The sequence below is a fragment of the Mauremys mutica genome, unplaced genomic scaffold, assembly GCF_020497125.1.
Source record: "Mauremys mutica isolate MM-2020 ecotype Southern unplaced genomic scaffold, ASM2049712v1 Super-Scaffold_100127, whole genome shotgun sequence".
NCBI classification, from domain to species: domain Eukaryota; kingdom Metazoa; phylum Chordata; order Testudines; family Geoemydidae; genus Mauremys; species Mauremys mutica.
In genome coordinates, this window is record NW_025423275.1 from 1,135,205 (window position 1) to 1,159,908 (window position 24,704).

The 24,704-nt window shown below is 54.3% G+C and overlaps 2 non-coding genes across 2 annotated transcripts; one reads left to right on the forward strand and one right to left on the reverse strand.

Moving 5' to 3' along the window:
• Positions 1 to 16,191: 16,191 nt before the first annotated feature.
• Positions 16,192 to 16,264, reverse strand: TRNAR-CCU. Its single transcript has one exon. It is a non-coding gene; the product is annotated as a tRNA-Arg (tRNA).
• A 1,676-nt stretch (positions 16,265 to 17,940) lies between these two features.
• On the forward strand, positions 17,941 to 18,012 carry TRNAQ-UUG. Its single transcript has one exon. It is a non-coding gene; the product is annotated as a tRNA-Gln (tRNA).
• The last annotated feature ends 6,692 nt before the right edge of the window (positions 18,013 to 24,704 follow it).

Consider the following 24,704-nt stretch of genomic DNA (forward strand, 5'->3'; position numbering starts at 1 on the left):
GGAAATGAAACGTCCACATGGTGGCCCAGTGCTCTAGGGAATGTGGGTGAAGGACTCGAGCTGAGAAATGATTTAACAGGGGTTTGTATCAATTTATTGCCTTGATTAAAATCTATGGCTAAAAGGCAGCCACTGTTGTTAGTACTTGTACCTGTGTAGGGACACCCCAGTGGGTGTCAAGTCCACTGCCTTCACCAGAGGCGGTAGATTATTTTATCAAGGTACAAATTTCTTGGTCAAGGCCTAGGCTCCAGAGAAAACAATACACGGCTGATAAGAAGTACATAAAAGATTTTGCAGCCACCATGGGCATAACTATGATGTGTCGTGTTTCACTCTTTATATCTGGCGCCACCTCCTTTCCCTTTAGCCTTGTAGTTGACGAAGGGGAAAGCTGAACATCTCCTCAGATACCAGGGAGTGTTTATGTCCATTCCTGCGAGCTACACAGGGGTTTGATGTTGCTGCTTTCAATCCTCCCGCTCTGCCGGGATAAGGAACAATTCAGGCTGACACTGAACTGAAGGAGGAAGATCAGTTTTTGACAGGGAGAGAGACGCCTCCTCTTAAAGGTGTTTGTCTGGCTGGCAGTCCTGGTTCCCAGGTCTCGCCCGTGGGGCTCCAGCAGTTTTGGGACCGGGTCACTCCCTTGGCCCCACCTGCTGCCCCCAGGCGCTCCCCCACCCAGGGGCCCCGTCAGTGCAGTGGAGCTGAGCAGCATCTGCCTGCTCACTCCAGTGGCTGCCGGCCCCTCCGCATGGCAGGGCAGGGTGGGTCTGTTCTTCCGCGCGCTGCCCCTGCCCCGAGCCCCTGCAGCCAATGGGACACTGCGGGGGTGATGCCTGGGGGCAGCAGCACACGGAGGCCCCCCAGCCTGCCCCGCCTTGGAGCCCCAGGTAAGCGCCTCACTCCTGACTCCCTCCCAGAGCCTGCACCCCGGTCCACACACGCCTGCCCCCAACTCCCTCCCACAGCCTGTGCCCTCTCCCTCCACACACCCCCTCCCGCCTGCCCCAATCTCCCTCCCAGAGCCTGCACCCCCACCCCTCCTCCTGTTCCCCCTACCCCCTGTCCCAGCCCAGAGCCTGCACCCAGCACCCAAACTCCCAGAGCCAGAACAAGGAATTTTTGTGCCCGAGGCAAGGGCCGGCTCCAGGCTCTTTGGCGGCAGATCCCTCAGTCCCTGTTGGAGGGAAGGACCTGCCGCCCAATTGCCGCCACTGCTTCATTCATCCTTCGGCGGCAATTTGGCAGCGGGTTCCTGAGTCCCTCTCGGAGAGAAGGACCCACTGCTGAATTGCTGCCGAAGAAGCAGCAGCGGTAGAGCTGCCGCCGAAGCGCCGCTGATCGGGGTACAGCTGCGCCCCGCCACTTTGCGCGCCCGAGGCAAGTGCCTCACTCGCCTCACCCTTGTTACGGTGCTGCAAACTCCATCCCAGAGCCTGCACCCCAGAACCCGTCCCCCACCCAAACTCCCTCCAGAGCCTGCCCCCCAGAACCCCTCCCCCACCCAAACTCCCTCCCAGAGACCAGCCTCTCACCCCTCCTGCACCCAAACTCCCCCCAGAGCCTGCACCCCTCCTGCATCCCAAACCCCAGCCCAGGGCCTGCACCCCAGACCTCCTCCCCCGACCCAAACTCCCTTCCAGAGACCAGCCTCTCACCCCTTCTGCACCCAAACTCCCCCCAGAGCCTGCACTCCAGAACCCCTCCCCCACCCAAACTCCCTCCCAGAGACCAGCCTCTCACCCCTTCTGCACCCAAACTCCCCCCAGAGCCTGCACCCCAATCCCCAGCCCAGGGCCTGCACCCTAGACCTCCTCCCCCTATACAAACTCCCTCCCAGAGCCTTAGGCAGGTGGAGGGTGGAGTTTTGGGGGGCGGGTTCTGGGCAGTATGAGTGACATTATTGGCCCACTGGGAGGACTGGAGGACTGGCACTGGCCCTAAGGTAAATGGAGGTTGAGACCCTGCTTTAAGGGATTGGAGCAATGCTGGAGAGACTGACGGGCAGGGAGCTGGGGAGCTGTGTGTGCTCCAAGGAGAGTTGTTGTTGTGCTCTGGTGACACAGAGCGGGGGTGGGGAGTTTGTAAGCTGTGGTGTTTGTATAGAAGAGAGAAAGTTTACTAACCCCCAGGTTAAAAACTGTTCCTGCTCTGGGCTCTCCAGGGCACTCTCTGTTGTGAGTGTAGGTCAGTGGGTGAATGTTTCCTTCTAGGATAATAGGTTTGTAGTTCCAATCCAAGTGATTCCCTTTAAAAACTTTTTCAAAAGAAAATCAATTTCCAGACCCATCTCCAGTATGTTCAGGAGTTCGCTGAATGGGGGCAGGGGGCTTGAAATGAATTTAAACACTCAGCATTTTCCTGTGCAAATGAATAAAGACCTAGCAGAGCTGTCCAGCAGCTGAAATCAGTTCCAGTCCTCGCCGTCTCTAAGAGGGACACTCGGTAGCTGAGGCACGTGGGACACCTCTGTGGTGAGGACAGGTGAAAAAATGCTGGATTCAATGAAAGCTGAGACCATAGGAGGGGAAGGTGAACGGCAGCACCACACAGGGTCATAACACTCAGACACGGGGCTTCGCTGTCACTGCCCCTGTGTTTTCCATTATTTCTATCCTAAGGAACACACCCTCCCCCCCTTGTCACACACAACCTTCTCCCCTTGAGCCCCATCCCATCCCTCCCCCTCTCCCCCACACACGCCATGGGACACAGCCTCTCGGTGACTCACCCAGATGGGGGCTTGTCTCTGCATCTCCCCAACAGGGGAGCAGAGAGCCGAAAGGGCCACAGGAGGCCAATGGAGCTAGGCAGGGATAGAAAAGACTTCCCCTCCCTTCAGTCCCGTTAATCTCACCCATGAGACATTCCAGCACCGGGTGGGCTCAAAGCACCAACCTTCCCCTCAGCAACGGAAGGGGGAACCAGCTCTATCACATGGAAGGAGGCGCCCCACCTCTGCTGCTGCCATCCTGCAGCCTTTAATATGGATTTGTTTTAGCTAATGCAACCCCCCGCCCCTCCGCTAATCCATCCATGAAACATGGACACAAGCTCCTGAAAACAGGGTCCAGGGGTGCAATGAGTTAGTGTCCAGTACTTACAGAGCAGTGCTGAGAGGAGTCATGCTGAGGTTGTGAGTTCAAACTTCATCTACAGCACTAGTTTCCTTTAAGCAAATGGCTTCTGCCAATCATTTTGCCCTGCAGAAAATACAGTTGCAGCTCAGAAGACACCGAGGTCCCCTTGCTTTACAGAGAGCAGGGCAGATTCCACAGATCTCCCAGGCTCTGCTCTCCACCAGCCGCCTGTGTCAGGAGGGGTCGAGCAGAGCCCAGAGCACTGCCCCTGACTCCCCCTCAGTCTTTGCTCCCCAAACCACCTGTGGGCTCACCCTCTTCGCTGTGAGACTCAAACCCTGCCTGGCTTTCTGTATGTTGGGGGTTTTTTGTTGTCTGTCATGTTGATGTGCATGTGGGTCCTGTGTGATTTTTGTGGATGCCATATAGTTTTGTGTGTGGGTGTATGACTTTTGCATGCAGATTGTTTTTTGCTATGTATTCTGGTATGTGGTTTTTGTGCTTTCCTGTTGTGGGCTTTTGCTGTATTTTTTGGTGTGGATTTGTTCTATGTTTTGTGTGGCTTTCCCTTGTGTGTCTATGGCTCTGTGTGCTGTGTGGGTTTGGTTTTTGTTTATGTCTGTGTGGGCCTGTGCAGTCTGTGATGGTCTCTTTCTCTCTGTTTGTCTCTCTGTTTGTATCTTCATGTGTAAATTCACTGGAACATTTCAAACTCTCCACAGCTTTGCCAATTTTCACCAGGAATTTTACTCATTAACAAATTCTCACTTGTTCCCTACCAGTTGGTGACCATCGCCCCAGGGGCCTGTCAGTCTCAGGGTCCTGATTTCCCATTGGCCCTTCCCCCTTCTATTGGGACTGGGAACTAGCCAACCAAAAAACCCCACTCAGTTTTAGTAAAGGGCCAACAGTCCCCTTACACAAGCTGGGCCTGTGAGGGAGGGAGAGCTCAGTGGTTTGAGTATTGGCCTGCTAAACCCAGGTGTGTGAGCTCAGTCCTTGAGAGGGCCATGTAGGGATCTAGGATAACAATCTGTCTGTGGATTGGCCCTGCTTTGAGTAGGGGGTTGGACTAGATACCTCCTGAGGTCCCTTCCAATCCTGGTATTCTATGAGAGGGTCACCAATGTTCAGAGGAAACTAGCACAAGCTGGTCCCATGGTGTAATGTTTGGCATGCTGAAATCTGAGTTCAAATATCAGTGGGACCTTGTGGTAAATCCCTGGAGATCCAAGTGCTTTCCTATCTCCAGCTGTATGAAAATGAGTTGTTTACCTTGTGCTGAGTGACTCATACCCCCTGGAGCGAGGTCTTTGGTTGGAATGGGGTCTAGAAGTGGCTATGGTTTGACTGGGTGTTTGGGATTTTTGATGCCCACACATTTGGCCCTTGTGCTTTCTACCACACTTTTTCTCTTGCCCACATGGCGCTTGAAGAAAGGGGTGTCAGGGTCAGGTTTCATAGTCAGGAAAAGGCAGGAGGGAGGAAGAGTCCCAGGCTGGAGCCCAGCACCTCTCCTCCTCTGGGCACCTAGGACAGAGGCGGCTGGTGCTGACAGCTCCAAGGGACGGCTTAAAAGCCACAGAGCAACCAAGGGCAGGGCAAGAGGAGGGGAGAACCATGCCTATGCGTGGCCAGCAGACAGCCACAGAGACACCCAGCCAGGCTGCTCCCTGCTCCCTGGCATGCCGAACACCCACTGAAAACCACCCACAGCCAGCTGCTGCTGCTTTGTGGCCAACATCAGAAGATGGTAGGAAAGCAGGGCCAGCCCCCCTGGTGGGGCCTCTGACTGTTCCCACTCACGGTGCTCACTTTGGCAGTGGGGCAGGAGATTTTACCCCAAGAGGCTTTTCCCCAGCTGGCAAGAAGCAGAGAAACACCCAGGCTCCCAAGGTGCTATTTAGCAAGTACCCTCCAGCACAGGGACAGGTGCACACTTGGAAGAGGGAAACTGCTCCACACTCTAGCCCGGGCAGCTGCCCATTTTCTTTGGCAAGTCAGGAAGGGCAAAGGTGAGACTGGAAGCACCTGGGGCTCATGCCCCAGCCTTTGTGACACCCAACCCCCAACTCCTTCCCGGGGCTCTAGCTGAAGCCAGAGCATTGGCCTGAGCGGCCAAGAAGAGGTTCCAGCCCTGAAGGGAGCAGGACTTTCAGCACAAAGGTAAAACTACACCAACACAACCATGAAGAGACTTGAACCCTCAATCGCCTGATCCAAAGTCAGACAACTTATCCACTAGGCCATGTGGTCACAGGAACAAAACCTTTCCAAGTACTTATTTGGACAAGGCAGACACTGTGTTTCTCAGGTCCTCTACTGAATGGGGCCGAGACTCTCTGGGCACAAGAAGTCGAGTTCCCAGCGAGATGTGAGACAATTCTCTGGAGCCAGGTACAGGACTTTGGCAGGGAGGCTCAGGCATGAGGGATTGGGGTGCAGCGGACAGACCAGCTGTCTAGGTGCTTAGATTTGGTCTCACTGAGGAGAAGGAGGAATCCTGCTGACAGGCAGTGGCTGTGGAGAAAAAGTGGGATGTCCAGGCTGCTCCGGTCTCCTTCTTCCAGCTCATCTGGCTGAGCTGCTTCACCGGCCTAGACAAGTCCTCTGCATGCACAGCAAATAGCCCAAGAGCCATTTCTGCCCAAACCTGTGCTGGGGGGTGAGCGTCTGTCTTCCCTGTCCCATCTGCGCTAGAGCAGACCACTAGATTGAGAGAGACAGTCAACAACTATTAAGGCTAAGATTATATAAATGGCGTCACAGAAACTGTGACTTTCAGAGATCTCAGTGACATTTTCCACCTCAGCCCTGGGGCAGCAAGACTGGAGCTGTCGGCCGGTGGGGGCCCCACAGCTATCAGCCACCAGTGTCGGAAGGGGCTCCCACAGGCCCATGCCACCACGGATGGACCCCACAGCTCCCAGCTGCTGTGAGTGGATCCCAGAGCTCCCAGCCACCACATGGGACAGGGGGACCCTGGAGCTCCCAGTGGGGTGACTGGGTTATAAAGTCCGGTCAGCGGTGCTGCGGGGCTCAGGCAGGCTGGTCCCTACGTGTCCTAGGGCACCGCACTGTGCCCTGGAAGTGGCCAGTAGGTCCCCCCTGCTGCGCCGCTGACCAGGAGCCACCTGAGGTAAGTCTGCACCCCAACCCCTTGCCCCAGCCCTGAACCCCCCGAAACCCAGAGCCCCCTCTTGCACCCCAGAGCCCTCACCCCTCTGCACTTCAACCTCCTGCCCCAGCCCAGAGCTTCCTCCCACACCTGGAACCCCTCATCCCTGTCCTCACCCCAGAGCCATCACCACATCCTGGACCCCAACCCCCTGTCTCAACTCACAGCCCCCTCCTGCACTGCGAATCCCTCAGCCCCACACTGCAGCCCCCTCCTCCACCCCAAACCCCTCATCTCCCCACAGCTCCCACAGGCAGACCCTGGAGCTCCCAGCAGCCATGGGTGGCCGGGGAGCCCCCACAGCCCCACACCACTGCCTATGGACCCTGCAGCTCCTACGAGTGGACCCCAGAGCTCCCAGCTGCTGCGGAGGGACCCAGGATTTCCCAACAGGCCTTGATGGTGGGAGGACCCCGCAGCCCCACGTCATTGCTCACAGACCCTGCAGCGCCGAAGCCCCCGGAGCTCCCGGCCGCCCCAGGCAGGAGAGGAGCCCCCAGCGCTCAGACACCGCAGGCAGAGCCGGGAGCTCCCAGTCACCGGGGCGGGGGGGTGAGGAGAAGCCGCAGCCCCCGGCCATTGCAGGTGGCCCCGCAGCTCCCAGCCGCCGCGGGCGGATGCCAGAGCCCCCAGCTGCCATCGGGACCCCCCGGCCGCCCCGGGCAGGACCCGTCACCCCGCGACCGGCAGAAAACAGCCGCGCGCGGAAGCGCCTCGCGCCCTGTGACCCCCCCCCCCCGGTGCTGCGGCTTCTCGCCAGGCGGGAGGCGGCGCCGCTGCTGCGGTCTCGGTCCCTCCGCCCGGCAGCGGGACCTGCCCCGCGCGGCCTCGCGCCGCTTCTCGCGGGCGGCGCTGAGCTCTGAGCGCACAAGGCCCTGGCGGCTCCGCCCCGCATCGCTGTAAGACAATGTCACCAATGGGAGCTGAGCCTGTCAGAAACATCAGTTGGGGAGGGCCCAATGGGAGACCAGCTTTCAGAGACCCGCCCCGCACAAGGGCCAATGGGAGATTAGCTGTCAAAAAACACTAGGCAGGTTGGCACCAGCCAACCAGGAACCGCCCCTCATCTCAAGGATCCAGACAGCCCCGCTCCCACCCCCCATCTGTCCTACGCCCCACAGCAGCAACCAGCACCAGGTGGCTCGTGTCACACCCCACAGCTACCCCCAAAGCAGAGTCTCAATTCCCCTTCCCCACCACTGCTCTTCATTAGGTAACAAAAACCCCACCCAAACACCAAAAAAGAAAGGAGACACTTTCTGCTTCCTACAACCATGCTTCTCCCGCAGCCCCTTCCCCATGTCTGGCCACACGCTCCCAGCTCAGGGTGACATCACACTCCCCGTCGGGGCAGGCTCTGCTCAGCCCGGCTCCCCACAGCCTGCACTAAACATGTGGGTCCCAACCCCAAAACTTACTCATATTTTACCCCAATGGCCCCAAACTGCCGCTTTTAATATGCAAATAAGGTGCTGCCACACTCAGGCCACACCCGAGTTCTGCCGTGGAGCCACCCAGCAGAGAACCAGGTGATATTTAAATTAGCCAGGACGCCGCTCAGTCATTTCCCTCTGCTCCCAACAGGTGGCGCCGGAGAGCTCCGAGCTCGCTCACTTCCCTTTCTCGCGTCGGCTTCAGCCCCCGGGTTACAAACGCACCAGTCGGGGAGCAGGAGGGCGGGGCTGCTCCAGTGTGACCAGATGTCCCATGTTTAAAGGGACAGGCCGGTCTGGCTGGACTTTTTCTTATACAGGAGCCTATTGCCCCCCCACCCCCGTCCCGTTTTCCACAGTTTCTTCAATGTCACCCTATGGGGCAGCTCTGCGGCGACGGACTTGCACACTTGGGAGCCATCAGCCGGATCTGCGTGCCTGGGAAGCTGCGTCCCTCCAGAGGCGCTTGGGAAGCCAAAGGGGCCGTGGGTGAGTTTGTGATGAGGTGAGTGTGAAGTGTGGAAGGGGGAGGGTGGCAAGAGGAGGTTTTGAGAGGAAGAAAGGTGCTGCTGAGCTGGTAGGGGAGGGCAAGGTCCCAGGCGGGTGTTGTGTGAGGAGCTGTGTAGGCCCGAAAAGACATCGTGCTGGGCAAGGGCAGGTGAGGAGGGCCAGGGCTTTTCCCAGGGCTGTTGCTGTGGCCAAAGCCTTTGGGAAGCAGAAGAGGGCCGGGGGTGTTGTTGCCTGCTGGGGCCCATGCGACGGTGTAGGTGTACGCTGACCATAGCTGGTCTGTGGGAGCTGAGGCCACTCACCGTGCCCCTTTCCTCGTTAGTATAGTGGTGAGTATCCCCCCCTGTCACGCGGGAGACCGGGGTTCGATTCCCTGACAGGGAGGCTGACCCCTTTTGAAGGGGGGACAAAGAAATCCCTGGCCTGCCCACCACATGCCTTGCGTTCTCCTTCGACGGCCACTTCCCTTCGCACCCCGCACTGATGACTTTCACCTCCAGAGAGACAATTACCTCGCAAGGATACGCTCACCCTAGCCAAAGCCTCCCCCGGGGCCTGCACGTGGGGTCACGCTTCAGAGCGGCAAAGGGAAATAGGCTGGCCAGGGGCATGAGCAGTGATTTCCCAACACCCCCCACAGTTTTGTGAACTAGTTACACGCCAAACCTGGTGGCTGAACTTTGCGACTTTGTCCTCACCCACAACTATTTCACATTCGGGGACAATATATATCTTCAAGTCAGCGGCACTGCTATGGGTACCCACATGGCCCAACAGTATGCCAACATTTTTATGGCTGACTTAAAACAACGCTTCCTTAGCTCTCGTCTCCTAATGCCCCTACTGTACTTGCACTACATTGAAGACATCTTCATCATCTGGACTCATGGAAAAGAAGCCCTTGAGGAATTCCACCATGATTTTAACAATTTCCATCCCACCATCAACCTCAGCCTAGATCAATTCACTCAAGTGGTCCATTTCCTTGACAGTACTGTGCTGGTAAGCGATGGTCACATAAACACAACCCTATACTGGAAACCCACTGACCGCTATACTTACCTACATGCCTCCAGCTTCCATCCAGGACACACCACATGATCCATTGTCTATAGCCAAGCTCTAAGATACAACCTTATTTGCTCCAATCCCTCAGACAGAGATAAACACCTACAAGATCTCTATCAAGCATTCTTTAAACTACAATACCCACCTGTTGAAGTGAAAAAACAGGTTGACAGAGCCAGAAGAGTACCCAGAAGTCACCTACTACAAGACAGGCCCAACATAGAAAATAACAGAACACCACTGGCCTTTACGTTCATCCCCCAATTAAAACCTCTCTAGCGAATCATCAAAGATCTACAACCTATCCTGAAAAATGATCCCTCACTCTCCCAGATCTTGGGAGACAGGCCAGTCCTTACTTACAGACAACCCCCAAACATGAAGCAAATCCTCACCAGCAACCACAGAACAACAACAGTAACCCAGGAATCTATCCTTGCAACAAAGCCCGATGCCAACTCTGTCCACATATCTATTCAAGTGACACCATAATACGACCTAATCACATCAGCCACACCATCAGGGGCTCGTTCACCTCCACATCTACCAATGTGATATATGCCATTATGTGCCAGCAATGCCCCTCTGCCATGTACATTGGCCAAACCAGACAGTCTCTGTGCAAAAGAATAAATGGAATGCAAATCAGACGTCAAGAATTATAACATTCAAACACCAGTAGGAGAACACTTCAACCTCTGGCCGTTCAGTAACAGATTTAAAGGTGGCAATTTTGCAACAGAAAGCTTCAAAAACAGACTCCAACGAGAAACTGCTGAACTTGAATTAATATGCAAACTAGATACAATCAATTTAGGCTTAAATAGAGACTGGAAATGGCTGAGCCATTACACACATTGAATCTATTTCCCCATGTTAAGTATCCTCACACCTTCTTGTCAAACTATCTTAAATGGGTCATCTTGATTATCACTACAAAAGTTTTTTTTCTCCTGCTGAGAATAGCTCATCTTAATTAATTAGCCTCTTAGAGTTGGTTGGGCAACTCCCACCTTTTCATGTTCTCTGTGTGTATGTGTGTGTGCATATATATATATCCTCACTATATGTTCTGTAGTGCCCCTCTCCACCTGATTACCTCCTTTAATAGCAATCCACTTACAGGTTCTGATGGACAGGTCTGGGTTCTTTTGGATCCCGCCACCCACTCAGTAGGGTGAATCTTTTTTCTTTTTTTGGTTATGAAATTAGTTGGCGGTGCCTCCACCCCCCTCGCTCCTTCCTGGCAGGGTCACCAGGGCAGCTTGGGCAGAAAATCCTAACTACAGAGGAATCCCCACTTATTTGCCAGATAGTTGGAGACTTCCAAGAGATAACACAACACATAAAAATATATTCAACACAACAATTATATTAAACAGGCAACAAATACAACATAACAGGGAAACACCATTTTTAGGGTCACCGGTGCCCACACTTAAAATACCCGTGTCTGGATGTAACAAATGTAAAACTAGTGTCCTGTTGGTACGCGTACCTTGCTGGGGCCCTTGATGACCTATACAATTCTCTGCAGAGGTGTAGCCGTGCGGCTGACTGGGTTCAGTGTAGCCCAAAAGACCCACAAGTGGGAGGAGGTGGTGAATCCCTCCACAGGTGTAATAAGCGGTAGATTATAAAATCCTCAAACCCTCACTCCCTGGCTTGAGGACACAGTTCAGGGAGTAGAGGGTCCCCAAAACAAATTCCCTGACTAACTAAATTCCCTAACTAAAGACAAGGCGCTCACGAACTCCACAAATGATCTTCAGGGTTGAGGATGACGCTGGACGATTCCAGGGGCTGCTGTCCACTGGCAGGGATCCTCCTCAGGCAGGAATCAGCCCTGGACTAGCAGCGCTGACCATGTGGGGACTGGTCTCACCAGGGGAGCTGGAGGCGAACCCAGCCTGGCTGGGGAAATTTCTCAGCAAACGTAACAATTGGGAATCATCCGTGAGGAAGGAAAACCCAGCTGGGGAATCTGGTGTCAGGTCCTTAGAGGCCAGTTCTCAGGGGGAACCCTGCTTGCAGGCCTGGGACTCACCAGCTCCCCACACAGCCAGTTTGGCCTTTTTCGTGGCTCGCCCCAGCCTCCCTCAAAATGGCTTCCCCCTCTCCTCAACTCCCTGGGAGGGGCATCTCCACTGCCTATTGGTTGCTGGGCAGACTCTGAGTTTGCCTTGGCTCCTTCTCCCTGAGCTGCCAGCAGACAGAGCTCCAGGACTCTAGGTAATCTGCTTGGGGGTTACACTTGATTTTTGCATCTCCCTGTGAAAATACAACTGACACGTGTGGCTTTCTACAGGGGGTCATGATGTTAAAGTTGGGGAATTCAGTCTCTGTACTTCTGGGGGGGGTGTTGCTTTTTTAACAGCTGCCTCACGGCCAGGCACACCGGGCTGTTAGCTGCACACACGGTCCTTGCCAGGGGCCCCTGCTGAACCCTGGGCAGTTGCACTGCCGTGCTGGGGTGACTCTGCAGGGGGAGAAGCTGCTGTGGAGCAATGTCAAGCAGGTGAAGGAGGAGACGAGGTCACTATTCACATTCTGAACTGCACAGTTTTCACTCCCAGCCCTACCAGTGCCCCTCACTCCCAACCCGCAGCCCCCTGGGCTCCCAGCTGAGCTCCCCAGTCACTGCGCAGCTGGTGCCCCTCACTCCCGACCTGCAGCCCCTGCTATCCCAGCCCTGACTTCCAGACTCACAGCTCTGCTGGTGCCCCTCACTCCCGACCCGCAGCCCCCTGGGTTCCCCCCAGCTATAGCAGTGCCCCTCACTCCTGACCCACAGCCCCCTTGTCTCCCCACTTTGCTCCCCAGTCACTGTATGGCTGGTGCCCCTCAGTCCCAACCCGCAGCCCCTGCTATCCCAGTCCTGACCTCCAGACTCACACCTCTGCTGGTGCCCCTCAGTCCCGACCCGCAGCCCCCTGGGTTCCCCCCAGCCCTACCGGTGCCCCTCACTCCCGACCCGCAGCCCCCTGGGCTCCCCGCTGAGCTCCCCAGTCACTGCGTGGCTGGTGCCCCTCACTCCTGACCCGCAGCCCCCTGCGATCCCCGCTGAGCTCCCCAGTCACTGCGCTGCTGGTGCCCCTCACTCCCGACCTGCAGCCCCTCGGCTTCCCCCAGCCCTACCGGTACTCATCACTCCGGACCCGCAGCCCCCTGGTCTCCCTCCAGCTCTGATGGTGCCCCTCACTCCTGACCCGCAGCCCTTGCTATCCCAGTCCTGACCTCCAGACTCACAGCTGATTGCTTTGAGAGACTGGTAGTGAGCAGGGTGTGGTGGCTGGAGAACAGACAAAGTGGTTACTGGTTTATGATTTTCTGTTTGCTTATTTCGGGTAAGGGAAATAGGGAAAGAAAAATAAGCAAAATAATGAAGAGTGAAGAGCAGAAGAAGCTAGAACTGCACAGGTTGCAAGTTGCTGCCCAGAAAGGCTGAACACTGGGCGCTGGGAAAGTCTCTGTAACTAAGAAGCCCCTGAGCTGAGTGCATCCCAGTTTCAGTGAAATGCAGAGGGGGGGTGTTTCAGCACAAGAAAGCAGGAAAATGACCACCAGTGAGGCAGCTACTTAACTAGAGCTGGCTAGACTGGAAGCAGAAGAGAAGGCAAAGGACCGGGAGTTTCAACTGAAGCTCAAAGAAGCAGAGGCACCTGTGCACAGAAGGGCTATGGAAGCAGAGGCAGCCAGGGAGGGAGCTGCTCACACAAGAGCCCTGGAGTTAAGAGACAGAAAAATAGAGGCCCAAATTGAGGCCCAGAAGCATGGATTGGCTGTTATGGAGTGGAAGAGACAAAACCCTCCAGCAGCTGGCTCCACTTCCCCAAAAATCCACAAATGGGCGTGACTATGTCCACAGTATGATGAATCCAGTGATATTGCTGAATATTTCATCACCTTTGAGAGACTCTGCACCTCTGTGAAATCCCTGGTGATCAAAAAATGGTCACATTGGTGCCAAATTGACTGGAAGAGCTATGGACATATTGAATGAGATGCCTATTGATGATGCTACAAACTATGGTAAATGTAAGGAACTAGTTTTAAAACAGTTTCAGATGACACCTGAAACCTACAGGGTTAAATTCAGGAGTCTTAAGATGGGATCTGGATTCAGTAATGTGGCTTATGTAAATGAAATGCTGGATCCGGTGTCCCCTCTGGTGCGCAAGTCACAACAGCCAGCAGGCAAAAGACTGGCTCCCGCATCATTTGAAAGAGCAAGACAAAGCCTTGAAACTCCAACTTTGAAGCAACAGGTCCCAGAGTCCCCCTGAGATCTGAGCTCAGCTTGCACTAGTCAGTGTTCTGACAGCTGAACTTTACATCAGGGGACCAGATGGTGTCACAGTCTCTAGACACCTGTGACCCTCAGCTGGCAGGTTTGCACTCTGCACTCACAGCTTCTCTGCAACTGCTCCCGCTCTCTTCTCCCCTCGGCTTTCTCAGCACCTGGCCCCACAGCGCTTCCTGCCAGCCAGAGACTGCGCTTTCTGGGCCTGCTCCTGCAGATGGGGGCTTCTATCCTGCTTCCTAAGGACTCAGCAGGAGAAAGGGGCCTTTCCAGGAAATTGCTACGGCTTCTGGGAATCCATGTGTGGCTCTGGATACCACCAGGAATCATTTGGCTCCTGGCACACAAGGCAACTTAAAAGCTGAGCGCTTAGAGAGGAGCGGCTTGACCCCTGGGCTCCCAGATTAAGAGCCTGATGCTTTAACCAACTGAGCTAACCAGACTTGCTGGCCGGGTCTCCTCCTTTTACCACAGGAGCCAGCAGGCAAGTAAATAGAGGCAAAAAAACCTCCCAGCAACCCCTCCTCTTTTTCTGCACAGCCACTGCCTGTCAGCAGGATTCCTCCTCGTCCTCCCTCCTGTGCCTCAGTGCGACTAAATCTCCACACCTAGACAGCTGGTCCGTCCGCTGCACCCCAGTCCCCCATGCCTGAGCCTCCCTGCCAAAGCCCTGCACCTAGCTCCAGAGAATTAAGTCTCACGTCTCGCTGGGAACTCGACTTCCTGTGCCCCGAGAGTCTCAGCCCCGCTCAGTAGAGGACCTGAGAAACACAGTGTCATCTTTTCCAAAGAAGAGCTTAGACCCCCTCATCATGTGGCCTAAAGGATAAGGCATCTCCCTGTGGATCGGCTGATTCAGGATTTGAGTCCCCTCCTGGTTGTGCTCACTTTGTGCCGCAAGTGCTGCTCCCTTCAGGGCTGGAACCTCTTCTTGGCCGCTCAGGCCAATGCTCTGGCTTCAGCTAGAGCCCCGGGAAGGAGTTGGGGGGTGGGTATCACAAAGGCTGGGGCATGAGCCCCAGGTGCTTCCAGTCTCGCCTTTGCCCTTCCTGACTTGCCAAAGAAAATGGGCGGCTGCCCGGGCTAGCGTGTGGAGCAGTTTCCCTCTTCCAAATGTGCCCCTGTCCCTGTTCTAAGGGCTTGGCAACACTTGCAAGTTTGAGCGCATTAAAGCAGCCTTAACTCCTGAGGTGTCCACACTTGCAAGGCACATGGAGCGCCTGGGCTCTGCAGCTGGGGCTCTCCTGGTAATCCACCTCCATGAGAAGTATAAAGCTCGCTGAGCCCTGCTGAAATGCCCGGGCATCAGTGTGGATGACGTGTTGCATCACTGCACTATGTTTGGCATCAGGAAATGTCCCATAATCCCCTGAAGCCAAGAGCCCACTCTGGTCATTGTTTTGAAATTGGCTGCAGGCATGCGGATATCCCCTTTCAAAGCTCCGTTTCTGACAGCCGGCTGCTTATCTGCTCCGGGACAAAGCAACCATTAGTGTGGAATGCTGCTGCTGTGAGTGTGTATGAGGGGAGGCGGGGTCTGCTGCTGTCTGAACACACAAGACAGCATGCTGACACACTCTCAGCCCCCCAAACACACTGTCTCCCCCCCCACGTACACACAACACACTCCCTGTCACACTCCACCCCCGCCCCCCATTTGAAAAGCACGTTGCAGCCACCTGCACACTGGGATAGCTACCACAGTGCACTGCTCTCTGTGACATTGCCAGAGCTGCTAATGTGGCCACTCCAGTGCGCTTGCAGCTGTCAGTGTGAACACACGGCAGCGGTTTCCCTGCTGTGGTTTAACTCCCAGCGCTCTACCTCTGCAAGTGTAGCCAAGCCCTAAATTTGCCAGACCAACCGAACTCAGTAACTGCCCTCCACCACCACGTGCAGGGAGTAGGGGCACCATGGAGCACACGCCACACTTGCTGGCTCAGCCTTGTGCATGGTGGGGTGGCCACCTCCCCATTGATGAGACCTGGTCCCACCATCTCCGTGGAGCTCCAGTCTGCCCTGCTGCCATCCCTGTCTGTGTTGTCTTCTCTAGCAGTTGACTGGAAGGTGAGCACTGGCCGCATGCCATGTAGCCGTGTTGTCTCGAAGGGCGAAAGCAGGAGGAATGGTGCCTTCATAGCCCACCCAATATTCCATAACATAGTTAAGGAAAATATTTCCCAATGAACTCTCAGTAAAAGATCAGAAGCAGCCAGTGTCCGCATCAGTCTACGAGCATTGGTATTTTCTTGAAATTTGTCAGACCAACCTAACTAACACCTAACACACATTTGAAGTTCTTCTTTTCACACTGTTGCTCATTCTCAGGTTCTGCTTTGTCTCCAGACAGATCCATTCTCTTTCAGGACGGCCTTGCTCTTTCTGACTGTTTCACTCACTGAGGTGTTGGAGTAAACACTCCCCTTCCTTCTATTCTCAGACAAACACTAGTATTAAGTGTTTGCTACTGATGGGTCTAGAAAGCATTTATCAAGTGGAAGATGCCATTTCTGGGGGATTGTTCCCAAGATCCAGTACTTTGGGTTCAAATGTCTCCCAGTGTCCTTGGTGAAAATAACACCAAGGCTTCGTTGCAATAAGAAAGGAGTTTTTCACCCCAGATGGGACTTGAACCCACAATTTCTGGCTTAGGAAGCCAATGCCTTATCCATTAGGCCACTGGGGCCCTGAAGAGCAATAGAAAGAAGGATGGAAATTGCCTCTCTTAATTGCACATTCCTTCAGAAGCCAAATACCCCATTTAATGGCCTTACAGAAATGTCTGCGTCCCCTGGCAGCGAGGCACCTGGACAGGTGGCTGACAGAGCTGAGCACCACCTTTCTGCCAGCCATCTTTAGAGAAGAACCCCACCCTAGAGTCACCCCTCCCTCCTTCAGCACCTCCACGGCTGTGGCTCTGAGTGGCAGTAGGATGATTAGGGGGTGAATCCGGGGCTGGAAGTGGGGTAAGGTCGGCCTGTAAGGAGGAACCAGGTGGGGCAGACCCAGGGGGAGGCTGTGGGCTGCTGGTTGGTTGTTGGGATCCGAGCTCTAGATCAAAGCTGCACAGTGACCTGACACCCAGGGTTATAAGACTGACATAGTGACCCCCTTACTGGCCTCGGTGACCCCCAAACCCTTGTCATTAAGGGCATTGAGGAGCCTCTGTCCCTTAATAACTTCTGGGAGCTCCCCAGCAGGCTGCGGGCGTCAGCCACCTCCTGACACACAGGTTAGACTCTTGGTGCTGTGCCAGCCGCCCCCTCGCTTGCAGGCCCCGTGTAAGAAGCAGGAGGCCCGGTGCTGGCAGAAGAGGGTTTTGATTAATCAACCTCTGTGTTATGGGCACAGGACGCTTCCACTCAGTAGCATAGCTGGGGGGGAGCAGGGGGAGCAGCTAAGGGCGTCGGGTTCCTCCGGTGGGGGTGTGGAGCAGCCGTTCGTTTTCCTGTTCGCACTCTTCTGCGGTGTGAAAATCGGGGAGGGGAGGCAGAAGCCCCACTTCCCTCCCGAAATGACGCCCAGTGGGGGAAGCCAGGACAACAGGGTGGGGCGGCAGGTGATGATGATGAGCACTACCTGGCACAGGTCTGTAGCGAGGTTTGCTTAGATGATGTGTTTCTCCACAGTGGAACCAGTGGCGGCTGGGCAGTAGCCTCCTATTCCTCTGACCCGAGCTCACACCAGCCGCAGAGGGGATACACCTTTCTGCGGGGACAGACCAGGAGTCGCACTGACCAGATTTACGTGAAGGAGAGCACGTCGACAGCCCAGTGCAGGGTGGTACCAATGGACAGTTCAGATAACGCAGCTCTCACCGTGTGCTCAATCTGAGCAATTCCCTGACGCACGGGAGGGGGGTGAGGCCTGGCAGTGTTGGGAGAACGTTAAAGCATCAGAGGGTCCTATGGCAACCAGGGGGATTGGTGGGAGTCAGTGAGGGAGGAATTATCGGCTTTGTTCCAGCAGTCAGGGAAACACGGCAACATTAAAGAAACCAATGGTGCCAAGTCCTGCAGCATCATCTGTGAAATTTCCACAAGAGCATCCAGGCTGGGGAGCCAGTCAGCGTGTGACTGTACGACCGGATCAAGCAACAGCTGCCCGAGATCCAGGAGATGAGGCTGCAGCTGTCCGATTTGAGCGGGAGCACCGAGTGAAGGGAGGGGCGGCCTCCCCTGACATTTTTGTGGCCTGCAGGGAATGGAGACAAAGCAGGTGGATGCGGGGACTCAGGGCAGGACCCGTGGATCCGATGGAGCAGGACCACAGTGGATGGAGGAAGAGAGAGAGTCCTGGGAGATGAAGCTGCTGGTGGGAAGCAATAAGAGTCACAGAGGTCGAGAAAATGAAAAAGCAGCAGGTCCCATGGTGTAATGGGCAGCACTCAGGACTTTGAATCCTGGAATCTGAGTTCAAATCTCAGTGGGACCTCCTGGAGATAGGTTAGTTTGCTGCAAAGCCCTGGAGCTCAATGTGTTTGGCTACCCTCTCTCAGGGTGAACTAGAGTGAGTTTTTTCCCTCACGCTGGGTGACTGATGCCCACTGGAGATAGGTCTCGTGTCTGGCTGGTTCAATGGGCTGGCGGCTATAGGTTGGGGTCCTAGAACTTAACAGTCTGGCTAGAGATTCCTGCGGGTTGACTGAATGGTTGTTTCTCGCTGCTTCACCTGATGTCCACAACTTTGGTCCCTGCAGCTGCCACACTCTTCCTCTTGCCCACATGGCATTTAAAGGAAGGAGTGCCAGGGCCAGGCTTCATAGTCAGGGCTAGGCAGGAGGGAGGCAGAGTCCCAGGCTGGAGCCCAGCACCTCTCCCCTGGGCACCTGGAGCAGAGGCAGATGGTGCTGACAGCTCCAAGGGAAGGCTTAAAAGCCACAGAGCAACCAAGGGCAGGGCAAGAGGAGGGGAGAACCATGCCTATGCGTGGCCAGCAGACAGCCACAGAGACACCCAGCCAGCCTGCTCCCTGCCATGCCAACCCCCCACTGAAGGTCACCCACAGACCAGCATTCGTTCTGCGGCCGGCCAGCATCACAAGGTGGTTGGAAAGCAGGTGGGGCCTCTGACCGTTCCCACTCAATGGGCTCCTTTTGGCGGTGGGGCAGGAGATATTTTCCCCAAGAGGCTTTTTCCCAGCTGCTGAGAAGCACAGAAGTACCCAGTGTTTGCTCTTGGGGTGAAAGGGGTTAATACGTTTAGGCAGCCTGGCTAGCTCAGCTGGCAGCACCTCTGGCTCTTACTCTGAAGCCTGAAATTACAATTCCCTGTTTGGGTGCTTGGGGCTCCTCTTCAACAATACAACACACAATCTGCTTAAGCCCCCACCCAGTAACCTGGTTAAATGAACCCTGGTCACTGGGTGCTTCTAAGGCCTGGTCTACACTAAGAAGGGGGGTCGAACTAGGGTACACAAATTCAGCTACATGAATAGCGTAGCTGAATTCGAAGTACCCTAGTTCGAACTACTCACCCGTCCAGACGCCGCAGGATCGAAGTCCGCGGCTCCAAGGTCGACTCCGCCACCGCCGTTTGCAGTGGTGGAGTTCCGGAGTCGACCGGAGCGCGCGGGGAGTTCGAACTATCGCGTCTAGATTAGACGCGATAGTTCGAACTCCGAGAAGTCGAACTCTCCGCGTCGACCCGCGCGGTAAGTGTAGACCTACCATAAGAGGCAATACTTTCCCCACTCACAACCACTGAGTGTAGAAAAGAAACTGTAAGAAAAAGGAGGAAAATCACCTTGTATTAACTTCGGAAAACACCACAATCAAGATTCATAACACAACACTATGAGCAAAACACCCGCCCACAGTGCGCTGGGCAGTGGCCTTTTGCCTCGGGCTCCTAAATCCAGACACCAGAAGCTCTGTGGATGTGCCCCTCCCTTCACTGCACCTCACCCACAGCTGCTGCCCTGGGTCAGTGAAAACCCAGAGTTCACCTCTCACCTCCCGGGGGGAAAGCCCCTTTCTCCCTCCGCTGTCTGGCCACATTGCCGGCCACTTGCCGTTCCCCCCGTCACTGCTCTGCTGGGCACCCTCTCTGCTCTGGGACGTCTTGTGGTCCCACCAGGAGCGGAACAGGCTCCCTAAAAGCAGGGCCGCCCAGAGAATTCGGGGGCCTGGGGCAAAACATGGGAGCGGACATAAAAAAAGGCGCCACCTGCTGCAGCGCTTGTACTCACTGGGCGGCGTCCGAGTCTTCAGTGGCGGCGGGTCCTTCACTCGCTCCATGTCTTCGGCAGCACCGAAGACCCAGACTGCTGCCGGGTGAGTAAAAATTAAAAAGGTGCCTCTAGCCAGGGAAGGGATTCTAGGCCAGGGCTCGCGGGGGCCCTGCGGGGTCGGGGCCTAGGGCAAATTGCCCCATTTGTGTCCCCCCCGGCAGCCCTGCCTAAAAGTAGCGGCCACCAGAGCACGAACGGTAGCCCCACCCCTTCCACTCGAGGCAACACCCCTGCCCCACCCTTCTCCCCAAGGCCCCGCTCCTACGCTGCCTCATCCCCCCAGACCCCACTTCCCGCTCACTGCTCTCTGCCCCCTCCCCACCCTCACTCGCCCTTACGGTCATTACAAAGTGGCAAGGCAGAGCCCTCCCATTTTTAAATGTCCTGGGGTGTTGTTCCCCCCTGTTCAGGCACCCCTGGGGCCCTGCACTTCACACAGCTCTCCCTGATTTCAGCTGTTAGTGAGGGAGCCTCACTGCCAGCGCAGACTGGGCAGTTTCTTGCATGAGAGACACTGTCCCAAAGCAGGACTAATGCTTAGAGCTGGTTCTCAGTGATTTCAGCTCTGTTGGTCTGCAGCAAGACTCTCCATTGAGTCTTAACCAGCTCTGTTCTTACACAGGGAAGAACAAAAGGGTCAAATGGGGCCTGGAACTCTTAAGAAGAATCCACCCCACCAAGTACCAACACTTGTCGCTACCTGCTCTCAACCCCATGTTTTGGGGTCACTCCTTGGCTTTATCAGCCTAGAGGGTCACAGAAAACACTGATTGACAGGTGCTACAGTGGCACAATGGGTTAGCGCACAGTACTTATAGGGCAGTGCTGAGAGGAGCTATGCTGAGGTTGTGAGTTCAAGCCTCACCTAGAGCACTGGTTTTCATTAACCAAGTGGCTTCACCCCCTCATTTGGCCCTGTGGAATGTAGAATTCCAGCTTAGGGGAGCCTCAGAAGGGGAGGAGTCAGAAATGCCCCCTTCCATTATTACCTCCTCTCCAGAGCTCAGGTCAGAATCTACAATCCTTTCTTCCCCCAGCCCCTGTGCCAGGATCCCTCAAGCAGAGCCTATAATCCACCATGGGGTCTGTACTATTGACAAACACTAATTACCACAATCTAGTTGAAACAGGGTCAGTATGAAGTCTACGTTGGTGATCTGTTGTCAAGGCCTTTTGGGGCTGATGTCATTTGCATGGTTACACCCACCCCGGATTGCATGATGGGATTGCTTGTCCAAATGGCCATTTCAGTTGCTGCGGGATCCCCAGTCTCTTTGTTATTGGGGCAGGAGTAATCCAGTGTATTTTCTTGTTGATCTTGGATCAAGGACAGAGTAACTGTACCTGGCATTTGAGGCCTGAGAGCATCACCCTCGCCTGAAAAGTGCTCACCAATAAGGGGTATGGGTTCCTAACGGCAAAACATGGTGGGTGATAGAAATGGATTTTTGTTGTGGCTTTGTATGTAGTGGTTTTGTTGATGTTCTTTCTGCTGTCCTTGGCGTGGAAAAACAGAGACAGTTTTGAATCTCTTAAAATTGTTGTTAGTGCTGCAGTTCCTCATCATCAACTTATGCCATTAGATTTTTTTACATAGTGTATTTTGGTCCTTAGAGATAAAAGATTGCTCTGTGTGTGGCGTTACGGAATGAGATAGCAAATGTTAGTTACAAAGCTGGTGCATCTCCTGCAAAAGTCATGTGCCCCCACCACCATGGTTCTGGTCTCAGTCAGGGCCTTCTCTTGTTAGAAAGGAGATGAAGCCTCTTCTGGTAAAGTAGCATTTCACACTTGGTAATGCTTCTCTCCTGACTGGTGGCGGGGTTTAGTGCCAATGCTTATATATCACCTTACAACATGGGCTACGGCTATTATAGGTGAGAATAATGCATGCACCAACTCATGAGCTTGTCATAAACTCTAAACACGTTTTTTTATAAAGCTAATGCCTGTTTTAACAACACTAACAAACAGGTGAGCAAGACTAGTTTCCAGCCATGCGTTTGTCACTTTTCAGTAAGGCCTACGGGCCTTGGCATGAGCTGGCACCTGGTCTGCCAGTGTCAGAAGAGAATCTGCCCTCTCTTATCCCCAGGTGTCTGTACTGGGAGCAGTACTGTTCAACTTATTCATAAATGATCTGGGGAAAGGGCTAAACAGTGAGGTGGCAAAATTTGCAGATGATACAAAATTGCTCAAGAGAGTTAAGTCCCAGGCAGACTGCCAAGAGCCACAAAGAGATCTCACAAAACTGGGTGACGGGACAACCGAATGGCAGATGAACGTCGGTGCTCATAAGTGCAAAGTAATGCACATTGGCAAACATAATCCCAACTATCCCTATAAAACGATGGGGTCTAAATTAGCTGTTACCACTCGAGAAAGAGATCTGGGAGTCATTGTGGATAGTTCTCTGAAAAAATCCACTCAATGTGCAGCGGAGCATTGGGAATCATTAAGAAAGGGACAGGTAATAAGACAGAAACTATCATATCGCCTCAATATCAATCCATGGTACGCCCACATCTTGAATACTGCGTGCTGATGCGGTCACCCCCAACCTCAAAAAAGATATATGGGAATGGGAAAGAGTCAGAAACGAACAACAAAGATGATGAGGGGATATGGACCAGCTTCCGTCTAAAAAGAGATTCATAAGATTGGGACTTTTCATCTTGGAAAAGAGACGACTAAAGGGGGATACGAGGGAGGTCTATAAAACCATGACCGGCGTGGAGCAAGTAAATAAGCAAGAGTTATTTACTCCTTCTCATAACACACGAACTAGGGGTCACCAAATGGAATTAAAAGACAGCAGCTTTAAAACAAACAAAAGGAAGTCTTCCTTCACGCACCACACAGTCAATCTGTGGTACTCTTTGCCAGAGGATGTCGCGAAGGCCAAGACTGTAACAGGGTTCAAAAAAGCACTAGATAAATTCATGGAGGATAGCTCCATCTATGGCGCTTCGCCAACGGTATCCCTAGCTAGGTATCCCTGTTTGCCAGAAGCTGGGCATGGGCGACAGGGGATGGAGCACTTGATGATTCCCTGTCCTGTTCATTCCCTCTGGGGCACCTGGCATTGGCCGCTGTCAGCAGACAGGATACTGGGCTAGGTCTTTAACTTTGACGGGTAGCTGAGAAGACGGTAAATCAGACAGAACCCGTTCGACAAACCTCTTCATTTCCTTGTTATTGCCTGACTCCTTTATTCATTTCCTTTTCCTTATTTCCCAGCAGACCGACTAGCCACCAGATTTGGGTGCTAGCAGAGGGACCTGACGAGCTCCTTCTTTTCGGCAGCGTTGAACATGCCAGGGCACAGTCAGATTCTGGACGCTCATCAGAATGTAACGCCTAGCGCTCACCTTTATTTCTGTTTCTTAGCTCTTTTGGGCCACCGATCTTTGGCCTGACCCGTAGGATCCCTGCATTAGGAGAGATGGCTAATTAAGGAGCCCACAAACCTTGGAAATCAAATGAAACCTGAAGTCCGTAGAAGACCTCGAAAGGCCCTTGGGGGGTGGAGTGCAAGCTGAGGAAGAGTTCCCTGCACAGCTTACCTCTCCATTCTCGTTTTCCTGCCCTGAGCGCAAAAGCCAGGAAGCAGCTCCGGGTAGGGAGGGGATACCATATGTGTGCAGTGGTTAGACAGGAAACAGCGAGGAACTGGACTCGTATGGAGTGAAACTGTAAGCATCTTCTGTATGCCTGATGACTGCAGGTTTGAGAGAGTTATGTGGGAAGTGGAGGCTTTCGGTGGGCTTTCAGAGGAAATGTAATGGAAAGGCAGCCGAAAGTGGAATCCCAGGTTTTTAAACAATCCTCCACTAACACGCCAAACAGCTCAGGTCTAGTTACTCATTGAAAATTAGAATAAAGTTACAGCAAGATTTCATCATAAATGAAGTCAAACCCTAAAGATTTCAGAACACAACTGCTATAAGGAGCCACGAGGGAAGCAATACAAAGTCAACCTTGCCTCAGAGAAAGGCAGTTAAACAATTTCTCTTTTTTAAAGCAGCCTAATCTCCCCAAACGGAAGGGCACTGTTCCCGGAGAAGGGTCCTGGAGAGGGTTTTCCTCGTTGGTGCCGGCCATCCACCTCCCCGAAGGGCGGGAGCTAGGTCGACGGAAGAATTCTTCCGACCAAGGCGCGGACTGATGTAGCCGCGCCGATTTACGTTCCCCGTGCAGCCCAGGCCCGAGGGTCGGTGCGTGCTGAACAGTTAAGTCAAAACAGCTCCGTCCGTCAGAGGTGTGCAAAAGGGAAAACCCGCTGCTGGGCGACACGGCCACGCCGCCCTAACCCGCAGCGTAGCTAAAGGGCATTCGGGCAGGCGGTGGGTGGGCCTCAAGCGACGGAAAGCCCTCCTCCAGCATGGGGTTGTGACAGCCTAGTCTCCGTAGCACAGACAGGGTGGCCACCAAGAGACAAGAACAGACAGCGAAAGCCAAAGCGGCCCCAGGGCAGGGGGCGAGGCTGCCTGTTGGACGAGGAGACCTGGTGGGACAGGCGTTTTGGACAGGCCGTCCTCCCGTCAAAGGAGGAAGAGCCCGAGAAGAAGGGCCGGGTAAGAAGCTACAAGCAGGGAAAGGAGCAGAGCAGGCAGGCAGGCAGGTCCCCTTAGAGCCAAGGAAGGCACCGGTCCAAGCCCCCCAAAAGCAGACTAGAGAGCAGATCAGCTGCAAAAGACCAGGGAAAGCCAAGAACACAGAGAGACCCAAGTAAAGTTTCAGAGCTGAGCTTTGCTTACAAGGAGGAACGTGTGACAAAGATACCTAGAAGTACAGGGCCTGTGGAAAAGAGCACTCCCAAAGGCCCAGAATAACAACTGCTTTCCAGTGCACTAAGCCTAAACAGCCCACTGTCAGTTGTTCAAACCAATCAG